The sequence below is a fragment of the Pseudophryne corroboree genome, chromosome 1, assembly GCF_028390025.1.
Source record: "Pseudophryne corroboree isolate aPseCor3 chromosome 1, aPseCor3.hap2, whole genome shotgun sequence".
NCBI lineage: Eukaryota > Metazoa > Chordata > Amphibia > Anura > Myobatrachidae > Pseudophryne > Pseudophryne corroboree.
Window position 1 is genome coordinate 602499565 of NC_086444.1, and position 10745 is coordinate 602510309.

Genomic DNA, 10745 nt, shown 5'->3' on the forward strand with positions numbered 1-10745 from the left:
CCCAGCTTATTGGGTGCATACAGGATAAACAGCGAGTCAGATTTCCTGACTCCAGCCGTCCTGGAAACATATTTTCAGGGCCCTGACTACGTCCAGCAACTTGGAGTCCTCCAAGTCCCTAGTAGCCGCAGGCACCACAATAGGCTGGTTCAAGTGAAATGCTGAAACCACCTTAGGGAGAAATTGAGGACGAGTCCTCAATTCTGCCCTGTCCGTATGAAAAATTAGGTAAGGGCTTTTATAGGATAAAGCCGCTAATTCTGAGACACGCCTGGCTGAAGCCAGGGCTAACATTACCACTTTCCAAGTGAGATATTTTAAGTCCACAGTGGAGAGTGGTTCAAACCAATGTGACTTTTGGAACCCAAAAACTACATTTAGATCCCAAGGTGCCACTGGAGGCACAAAAGGAGGCTGTATATACAGTACCCCTTTCACAAACGTCTGAACTTCAGGGACTGAAGCTAGTTCTTTTTGGAAGAAAATTGACAGGGCCGAAATTTGAACCTTAATGGACCCCCATTTCAGGCCCATAGACACTCCTGTTTGCAGGAAATGTAGGAATCGACCTAGTTGAAAATTCCTCCGTCGGGGCCTTACTGGCCTCGCACCACGCAACATATTTTCGCCAAATGCGGTGATAATGTTTTGCGGTTACATCCTTCCTGGCTTTGATCAGGATAGGAATGACTTCATCCGGAATGCCTTTCTCCTTCAGGATCCGGCGTTCAACCGCCATGCCGTCAAACGCAGTCGCGGTAAGTCTTGGAACAGACAGGGTCCTTGCTGGAGCAGGTCCCTTCTTAGAGGTAGAGGCCACGGATCCTCCGTGAGCATCTCTTGAAGTTCCGGTTACCAAGTCCTTCTTGGCCAATCCGGAGCCCGAATAAAGTGCTTACTCCTCTCCATCTTATAATTCTCAGTACCTTGGGTATGAGAGGCAGAGGAGGGAACACATACACTGACTGGTACACCCACTGTGTTACCAGCAGCTACAGCTATTGCCGGAGGGTCCCTTGACCCGGCGCAATACTTGTCGAGTTTTATAAACATGTGGAAGACTTCTGGGTGAAGTCCCCACTTGCTGACAGTGCTATCACATGATTTTCCGCCCAGCGAAGAATCCTTGCAGCTTCTGCCATTGCCCTCCTGCTTCTTGTGTCACCCTGTCTGTTTACGTGGGTGACTGCCGTGATGTTGTCCGAATGGATCAACTCCGGGTGACCTTGAAGCAGAGGTCTTGCTAAGCTTAGAGCATTGTAAATGGCCCTTAGCTTCAGGATATTTATGTGAAGTGATGTCTCCAGGCTTGACCATAAGCTCTGGAAATTCCTTCCCTGTGACTGCTCCCCAGCCTCGCAGGCTGGCATCCGTGGTCACCAGGACCCAGTCCTGAATGTCGAATCTGCGGCCCTCTAGAAGATGAGCACTCTGCAACCACCACAGGAGAGACACCCTTGTGCTTGGTGACAGGGTTATCCGCTGATGCATCTGAAGATGCGACCCGGACCATTTGTCCAGCAGGTCCCACTGGAAAGTTCTTGCGTGGAATCTGCCAAATGGGATTGTTTCGTAGGAAGCCACCATTTTTCCCAGAACCCTTTCATTGATGTACTGAGACTTGGCTCGGTTATAGGAGGTTCCCGACTAGCTCGGATAACTCCCTGCCTTTCTCCTCCGGGAGAAACACCTTTTTCTGGACTGTGTCCAGGATCATCCCTAGGAACAGACGAGTCGTCGGAATCAGCTGCGATTTTGGAATATTGAGAATCCAATTGTGCTGCCGCAACACTACCTGAGTGCTACACTGACCTCCAACTGTTCCCTGGATCTTACCCTTATCAGGGAATCGTCCAAGTAAGGGATAACTAAAATTCCCTTCCTTCGAAGGAGTATCATCATTTCGGCCATTACCTTGGTAAAGACCCGGGGTGCCGTGGACCATCCATACAGCAGCGTCTGAAACTGAGTGACCGTTCTGTACCATAAACCTGAGGTACCCTTGGTGAGAAGGGTAAATTGGGACATGAAGGTAAGCATCCTTGATGTCCCGAGACATCATGTAGTCCCCTTCTTCCAGGTTCGCAATCGCTGCTCTGAGTGACTCAATCTTGAATTTGAACCTCCGTATGTAAGTGTTCAAGATTTTAGATTTTGAATCGGTCTCACCGAGCCGTCCGGCTTCGGTACCACAAATAGTGTGGAATAGTACCCCTTTCCCTGTTGTAGGAGGGGTACCTTGATTATCACCTGCTGGGAATATAGCTTGTGAATGGCTTCCAATACTGCCTCCCTGTCTGAGGGAGACGTCGGTAAAGCAGACTTTAGAAAACGGCGAGGGGGAGACGTCTCGAATTCCAATTTGTACCCCTGAGATACCACCGGAAGGATCCAGGGGTCCACTTGCGAGAGGGCCCACTGCGCACTGAACTTTTTGAGACGGGCCCCCACCGTGCCTGAGTCCGCTTGTAAAGCCCCAGCGTCATGCTGAGGACTTTGCGGAGGCGGAAGAGGGCTTTTGTTCCTGGGAACTGGCTGATTTCTGCAGCCTTTTTCCTCTCCCTCTGTCACGGGGCAGAAATGAGGAACCTTTTGCCCGCTTGTCCACGAAAAGACTGCGCCTGATAATACGGCGTCTTCTCATGTTGAGGCGACCTGGGGTACAAACGTGGATTTCCCAGCTGTTGCCGTGGCCACCAGGTCTGAAAGACCGACCCCAAATAACTCCTCTCCTTAATAAGGCAATACTTCCAAATGCCGTTTGAAATCCGCATCACCTGACCACTGTCGTGTATATAACCCTCTACTGGTAGAAATGGACAACGCACTTAGACTTGATGCCAGTCGGCAAATATTCCGCTGTGCATCACGCATATATAGAAATGCATCTTTTAAATGCTCTATAGGCAATAATATACTGTCCCTATCTAGGGTATCAATATTTTCAGTCAGGGAATCCGACCACGCCAACCCAGCACTGCACATCCAGGCTGAGGCGATTGCTGGTCGCAGTATAACACCAGTATGTGTGTAAATACATTTTAGGATACCCTCCTGCTTTCTATCAGCAGGATCCTTAAGGGCGGCCATCTCAGGAGAGGGTAGAGCCCTTGTTCTTACAAGCGTGTGAGCGCTTTATCCACCCTAGGGGGTGTTTCCCAACGCACCCTAACCTCTGGCAGGAAAGGATATAATGCCAATAACATTTTAGAAATCAGTTATCATCGGGGGAAACCCACGCATCATCACACATCTCATTTAATTTCTCAGATTCAGGAAAACTACAGGTAGTTTTTCCTCACCGAACATAATACCCCTTTTTGGTGGTACTCGTATTATCAGAAATGTGTAAAACATTTTTCATTGCCTCAATCATGTAACGTGTGGCCCTACTGGAAGTCACATTTGTCTCTTCACCGTCGACACTGGAGTCAGTATCCGTGTCGGCGTCTATATCTGCCATCTGAGGTAACGGGCGCTTTAGAGTCCCTGACGGCCTATGAGACGTCTGGACAGGCACAAGCTGAGTAGCCGGCTGTCTCATGTCAACCACTGTCTTTTATACAGAGCTGACACTGTCACGTAATTCCTTCCAACAGTTCATCCACTCAGGTGTCGACCCCCTAGGGGGTGACATCACTATTACAGGCAATCTGCTCCGTCTCCACATCATTTTTCTCCTCATACATGTCGACACAAACGTACCGACACACAGCACACACACAGGGAATGCTCTGATAGAGGACAGGACCCCACTAGCCCTTTGGGGAGACAGAGGGAGAGTTTGCCAGCACACACCAGAGCTGTATCTATCTACATATATATATATATATATATATATATATATATATATATATATATATATATATATATATATATATATATATATATATATATATACACACACACACACACATATACATACATATATATATATATACATATATATATACACACATATATATACATACATACATACATATATATACATATACATATACACAGGGATAACCTTATTTCTCTATCGTCCTAAGTGGATGCTGGGGTTCCTGAAAGGACCATGGGGAATAGCGGCTCCGCAGGAGACAGGGCACAAAAAAGTAAAGCTTTTACCAGATCAGGTGGTGTGCACTGGCTCCTCCCCCTATGACCCTCCTCCAGACTCCAGTTAGATTTTTGTGCCCGGCCGAGAAGGGTGCAATCTAGGTGGCTCTCCTAAAGAGCTGCTTAGAGAAAGTTTAGCTAGGTTTTTTTATGTTACAGTGATTCCTGCTGGCAACAGGATCACTGCAGCGAGGGACTGAGGGGAGAAGGAGTCAACTCACCTGCGTGCAGGATGGATTGGCTTCTTGGCTACTGGACATCAAGCTCCAGAGGGACGATCACAGGTACAGCCTGGATGGTCACCGGAGCCGCGCCGCCGGCCCCCTTGCAGATGCTGAAGACAGAAGAGGTCCAGAATCGGCGGCTGAAGACTCCTGCAGTCTTCTAAAGGTAGCGCACAGCACTGCAGCTGTGCGCCATTTTCCTCTCAGCACACTTCACACGCAGTCACTGAGGGTGCAGAGCGCTGGGGGGGGCGCTCTGAGAGGCAAATAAAAACCTTATTAGAGGCAAAAAATACCTCACATATAGCCCACAGAGGCTATATGGAGATATTTAACCCCTGCCTAACTTCAAAAATAGCGGGAGACGAGGCCGCCGAAAAAGGGGCGGGGCCTATCTCCTCAGCACACAGCGCCATTTTCTCTCACAGAAAAGCTGGAGAGAAGGCTCCCAGGCTCTCCCCTGCACTGCACTACAGAAACAGGGTTAAAACAGAGAGGGGGGGCACTGATTTTGGCGATATTGTATATATATATAAAAGATGCTATAAGGGAGAAACACTTATATAAGGTTGTCCCTATATAATTATAGCGTTTTTGGTGTGTGCTGGCAGACTCTCCCTCTGTCTCCCCAAAGGGCTAGTGGGTCCTGTCCTCTGTCAGAGCATTCCCGGTGTGTGTGCTGTGTGTCGGTACGTGTGTGTCGACATGTATGAGGACGATGTTGGTGAGGAGGCGGAGAAATTGCCTGTAATGGTGATGTCACTCTCTAGGGAGTCGACACCGGAATGGATGGCTTATTTAGAGAATTACGTGAGAATGTCAACACGCTGCAAGGTCGGTTGACGACATGAGACGGCCGACAATCTATTAGGACCGGTCCAGGCGTCTCAGAAACACCGTCAGGGGTTTTAAAAACGCCCATTTACCTCAGTCGGTCGACACAGACACGGACACTGAATACAGTGTCGACGGTGAATAAACAAACGTATTTCTCATTAGGGCCACACGTTAAGGGCAATGAAGGAGGTGTTACGTGTTTCTGATACTACAAGTACCACAAGAAAGGGTATTATGTGGGAGTGAAAAAACTACCTGTAGTTTTTCCTGAATCAGATAAAATAAAATGAAGTGTGTGATGATGCGTAGGGTTACCCCGATAGCAAATATTGGCGTTATACCCTTTCCCGCCAGAAATTAGGGTACGTTGGGAAACACCCCTTAGGGTGATAAGGCGCTCACACGCTTATCAAGTGGCGTTACCGTCTCCAGATACGGCCGCCCTCAAGGAGCCAGCTGATAGGAAGCTGGAAAAATATCCTAAAAAGTATATACACACATACGGTGGTTATACTGCGACCAGCGATCGCCATCAGCCTGGAGATGCAGTGCTGGGTTGGCTTGGTCGGATTCCCTGACTGAAAATATTTTATTCATGTAGAGCATTTAATAGGATGCATTCTATATATATGTATGTGAGATGCACAGAGGGATATTTGCTCTCTGGCATCAAGATAAGTGCGTTGTCCATATCTCCCAGAAGATGTCAGGGACACGACAGTGGTCAGGTGATACAGATCCCATACGGCAGATGGAAGTATTGCTGTATAAAGGGAAGGAGTTATTTGGGGGTCGGTCCATCGGACCTGGGGACCACAGCAACAGCTGGGAAATCCAACCTTTTTTACCCCAAGTTACATCTCAGCTAAAAAAGACACCGTCTTTTCAGCCTCAATCTTTCCTTTCCCATGAGGGCATGCAGGCAAAAGGCCAGTCATATCTGCCCAGACATAGAGGTAAGGGAAGTAGACTGCAGCAGGCAGCCCTTTCCCAGGAAAAGAAGCCCTCCACCGCGTCTGCCAAGTCCTCAGCATGACGCTGGGGCCGTGCAAGCGGACTCAAGGTGGGGGGGTAGTCTCAAGAGTCTCAGGGCGCAGTGGGATCACTCGCAAGTTGACCCCTAGATCGTACGAGTATTATCCCAGGGGTAAAGATTGGAGAGTCGAGACATCTTCTCCTCGCAGCTTCCTGAAGTCTGCTTTACCAACGGCTCCCTCCGACAGGGAGGCAGCATTGGAAACAATTCACAAGCTGTATATCCAGCAGGTGATAATCAAAGTACCCCTCCTACGACAAGGAAAAGGGTATTATTTTTCCACACTATATTGTGGTACTGAAGCCAGACGGCTTGGTGACACATAGTCTAAATCTAAAATGTTTTGAACACTTACATAAAAGGTTCAAATCGAGATAAAGTCACTCAGAGCAGTGATAGCGAACCGGAAAAAAGGGGACTATATGGTGTCCCTGGACATCAAGGATTACCTCCATGTCCAAAATTTGTCCTTCTCATCAAGGGTACCTCTGGTTCGTGGTACAGAACTGTCAATATCAGTTCAGACGATGCCGTTTGAATTATCCACGGCACCCCGGGCCTTTTTACCAAGGTAATGGCCGAAAAGATGTTTCTTCAAAGAAAAAAGGCATCTAAATTATCCCTTACTTGCACGACCTAAAAAGGGCAAGTTCCAGAGAACAGTTGGAGGTCGGAAGAGCACTATCTAAAGTAGTTCTTCGACGGCACGACTGGATTCTAAATATTCCAAGAATCGCAGCTGTTTTCCGACGATACGTCTGCTGTTCCTAGGGATGATTCTGGACACGGTTCAGAAAAAGGTTTTTCTTCCCGAGGAAAAAGCCAAGGAGTTATCCGACCTGTCAGGAACCTCCTAAAACCAGGAAAGGTGTCTGTACATCAATGCACAAGAGTCCTGGGAAAAATGGTGGCTTTTTACGAAGCAATTCCATTCGGCAGATTCCATGCAAGAATTTTCCAAAGGGATCTGTTGGACAAATGGTCAGGGTCGCATCCTCAGATGCACCTGCGAATAACCCTGTCGCCAAGGACAAGGGTATATCTTCTGTGGTGGTTGCAAAAGGCTCATCTATTGGAGGGCCGCAGATTCGGCATACAGGATTGATCCTGGTGACCACGGACGCCAGCCTGAGAGGTTGGGGAGCAGTCACACAAGGAAGAAACTTCCAGGGGGTATGGACGAACCTGGAAAAGTCTATTCACATAAACATTCTGGTACTAAGAGCAATCTAAAATGCTCTAAGCCAGGCGGAACCACTCCTGCAAGGAAAACCGGTGTTGATTCAGTCGGACAACATCACGGCGGTCGCCCATGTAAACAGACAGGGCGGCACAAGAAGCAGGAGTGCAATGGCAGAAGCTGCCAAGATTCTTCGCTGGGCGGAGAATCACGTAATAGCACTGTCAGCAGTGTTCTTCCCGGGCGTGGACAACTGGGAAGCAGACTTCCTCAGCAGACACGATATTCACCCGGGAGAGGGGGGTCTTCATCCAGAAGTCTTCCACATGCTAATAAACTGTTGGGAAAGACCAATGGTAGACATGATGGCGTCTCGCCTCAACAAGAAACTGGACAAGTATTGCGCCAGGTCAAGAGATCCACAGGCAATAGCTGTGGACGCACTGGTAACACCTTGGGTGTACAAATCAGTATATGTGTTTCCTCCTCTGCCTCTCATACCAACGGTATTGAAGATTATACGGTGAAGAGGAGTAAGAACAATACTAGTGGCTCCGGATTGGCCAAGAAGGACTTGGTACCCGGAACTTCAAGAGTTGGTCACGGACGACCCGTGCCCTCTACTTCTGAGAAGAGACCTGCTACAACAGGGTCCCTGTCTCTTTCAAGACTTACCGCGGCTGCGTTTGACGGCATGGCGGTTGAACGCCAGATCCTAAAAGGGAAAGGCATTCCAGAAGAAGTCATTCCTACCTTGATTAAGGCAAGGAAGGAAGTCACCGCGAAACATTATCACCGCATTTGGCGAAAATATGTCGCGTGGTGCGAGGATCGGAGTGTTCCGACGGAGGAATTTCAACTGGGTCGTTTCCTACATTTCCTACAATCAGGATTGTCTATGGGTCTCAAATTGAGATCTATTAAGGTTCAAATTTCGGCCCTGTCAATATTCTTCCAAAAAGAATTGGCCTCAGTTCCTGAGGTACAGACCTTTGTTAAAGGAGTACTGCATATACAGCCTCCTGTGGTGCCTCCGGTGGCACCGTGGGATCTAAATGTAGTTTTAGATTTCCTCAAATCCCATTGGTTTGAACCATTGAATAAGGTGGATTTTAAATATCTCACATGGAAAGTGACTATGTTACTGGCCCTGGCTTCCGCCAGGAAAGTATCTGAATTGGCGGCTTTATCTTATAAAAGCCCTTATCTAATCTTCCATTCGGATAGGGCAGAACTGAGGACTCGTCCGCATTTTCTCCCTAAGGTGGTATCAGCGTTTCACCTGAACCAACCTATTGTGGTGCCTGCGGCCACTGGCGACTTGGAGGACTCCAAGTTGTTGGACGTTGTCAGAGCCTTAAAAATATACATTTCAAGGACGGCTGAAGTCAGAAAATCTGACCCGCTGTTGATACTATATGCACCCAACAAGTTGGGTGCCCCTGCTTCTAAGCAGACGATTGCTCGTTGGATTTGTAACAATTCAACTTGCTCATTCTGTGGCAGGCCTGCCACAGCCTAAATCTGTTAAGGCCCATTCCACAAGGAAGGTGGGCTCATCTTGGGCGGCTGCCCGAGGGGTCTCGGCATTACAATTCTGCCGAGCAGCTACGTGGTCGGGGGAAAACACGTTTGTAAAATTCTACAAATTTGATACCCTGGCAAAAGAGGACTTGGAATTCTCTCATTCGGTGCTGCAGAGTCATCCGCACTCTCCCGCCCGTTTGGGAGCTTTGGTATAATCCCCATGGTCCTTTCAGGAACCCCAGCATCCACTTAGGACGATAGAGAAAATAAGAATTTACTTACCGATAATTCTATTTCTCGGAGTCCGTAGTGGATGCTGGGCGCCCATCCCAAGTGCGGATTATCTGCAATACTGTACATAGTTATTGTTAACAAATTCGGGTTATATTGTTAAGGAGCCATCTTTAAGAGGCTCTTTCTGTTATCATACTGTTAACTGGGTTTAGATCACAAGTTGTACGGTGTGATTGGTGTGGCTGGTATGAGTCTTACCCGGGATTCAAATTGCCTCCCTTATTGTGTACGCTCGTCCGGGCACAGTACCTAACTGGAGTCTGGAGGAGGGTCATAGGGGGAGGAGCCAGTGCACACCACCTGATCTGGTAAAAGCTTTACTTTTTTGTGCCCTGTCTCCTGCGGAGCCGCTATTCCCCATGGTCCTTTCAGGAACCCCAGCATCCACTACGGACTCCGAGAAATAGAATTATCGGTAAGTAAATTCTTATTATAAGTGTTTTTCCCCTTATAGCTGCTGTATTTTTAATACTGCGCGTAATTAGTGCCCCTCTCTTTTTTAACCCTTTCTGTAGTGTAGTGACTGCAGGGGAGAGCCAGGGAGCTTCCCTCCAACAGAGCTGTGAGGGAAAATGGCGCCAGTGTGCTGAGGAGATAAGGCCGCCGAGAAGGGGACGGAGCCTATCTCCCGTTTTTCTGTGTATTCTGGCAGGGGTTAAATTCATCCATATAGCCCAGGAGTCCAAGGTGTTTTTATTGCGTCTCAGGGCGCCCCCCCCAGCGCCCTGCACCCTCAGTGACCGGAGTGTTTAGTGTGCTGAGAGCAATGGCGCACAGCTGCAGTGCTGTGCGCTACCTTGTTGAAGACAGGACGTCTTCTGCCGCCGATTTTCCAGACCTCTTCTGCTCTGTAAGGGGGCCGGTGGCGCGGCTCTGGGACCTATCCATGGCTGGGCCTGTGATCGGTCCCTCTGGAGCTAATGTCCAGTAGCCTAAGAAGCCCAATCCACTCTGCACGCAGGTGAGTTCGCTTCTTCTCCCCTTAGTCCCTCGATGCAGTGAGCCTGTTGCCAGCAGGTCTTACTGAACATAAAAAACCTAAAACTAAACTTTTCACTAAGCAGCTCAGGAGAGCCACCTAGTGTGCACCCTTCTCGTTCGGGCACAAAAATCTAACTAAGGCTTGGAGGAGGGTCATAGGGGGAGGAGCCAGTGCACACCAGGTAGTTCTAAAGCTTTACTTTTGTGCCCAGTCTCCTACGGAGCCGCTATTCCCCATGGTCCTTACGGAGTCCCCAGCATCCACTAGGACATCAGTGAAAAAGTTATAGTTGGGGCAGAGATGTGAAAGGGAAAATGCTGCCAAAGTACTTACTGTATCATGCACCCCTGTAAAGCCAACCCTTCAACTGACCTTACTAGTTCTCTCACATATATATATATATATATATATATATATATATATATATATATATATATATATATTTTTATTTATTTCTCAGCATGAGCAGGTTTGGATTTATGTTTTTCCCAAACTAGCACAAGTTCAGAGAACCAGATATTGTATTGGCTATCCAAACTGCGTGAGCTGATGGCCAATAAG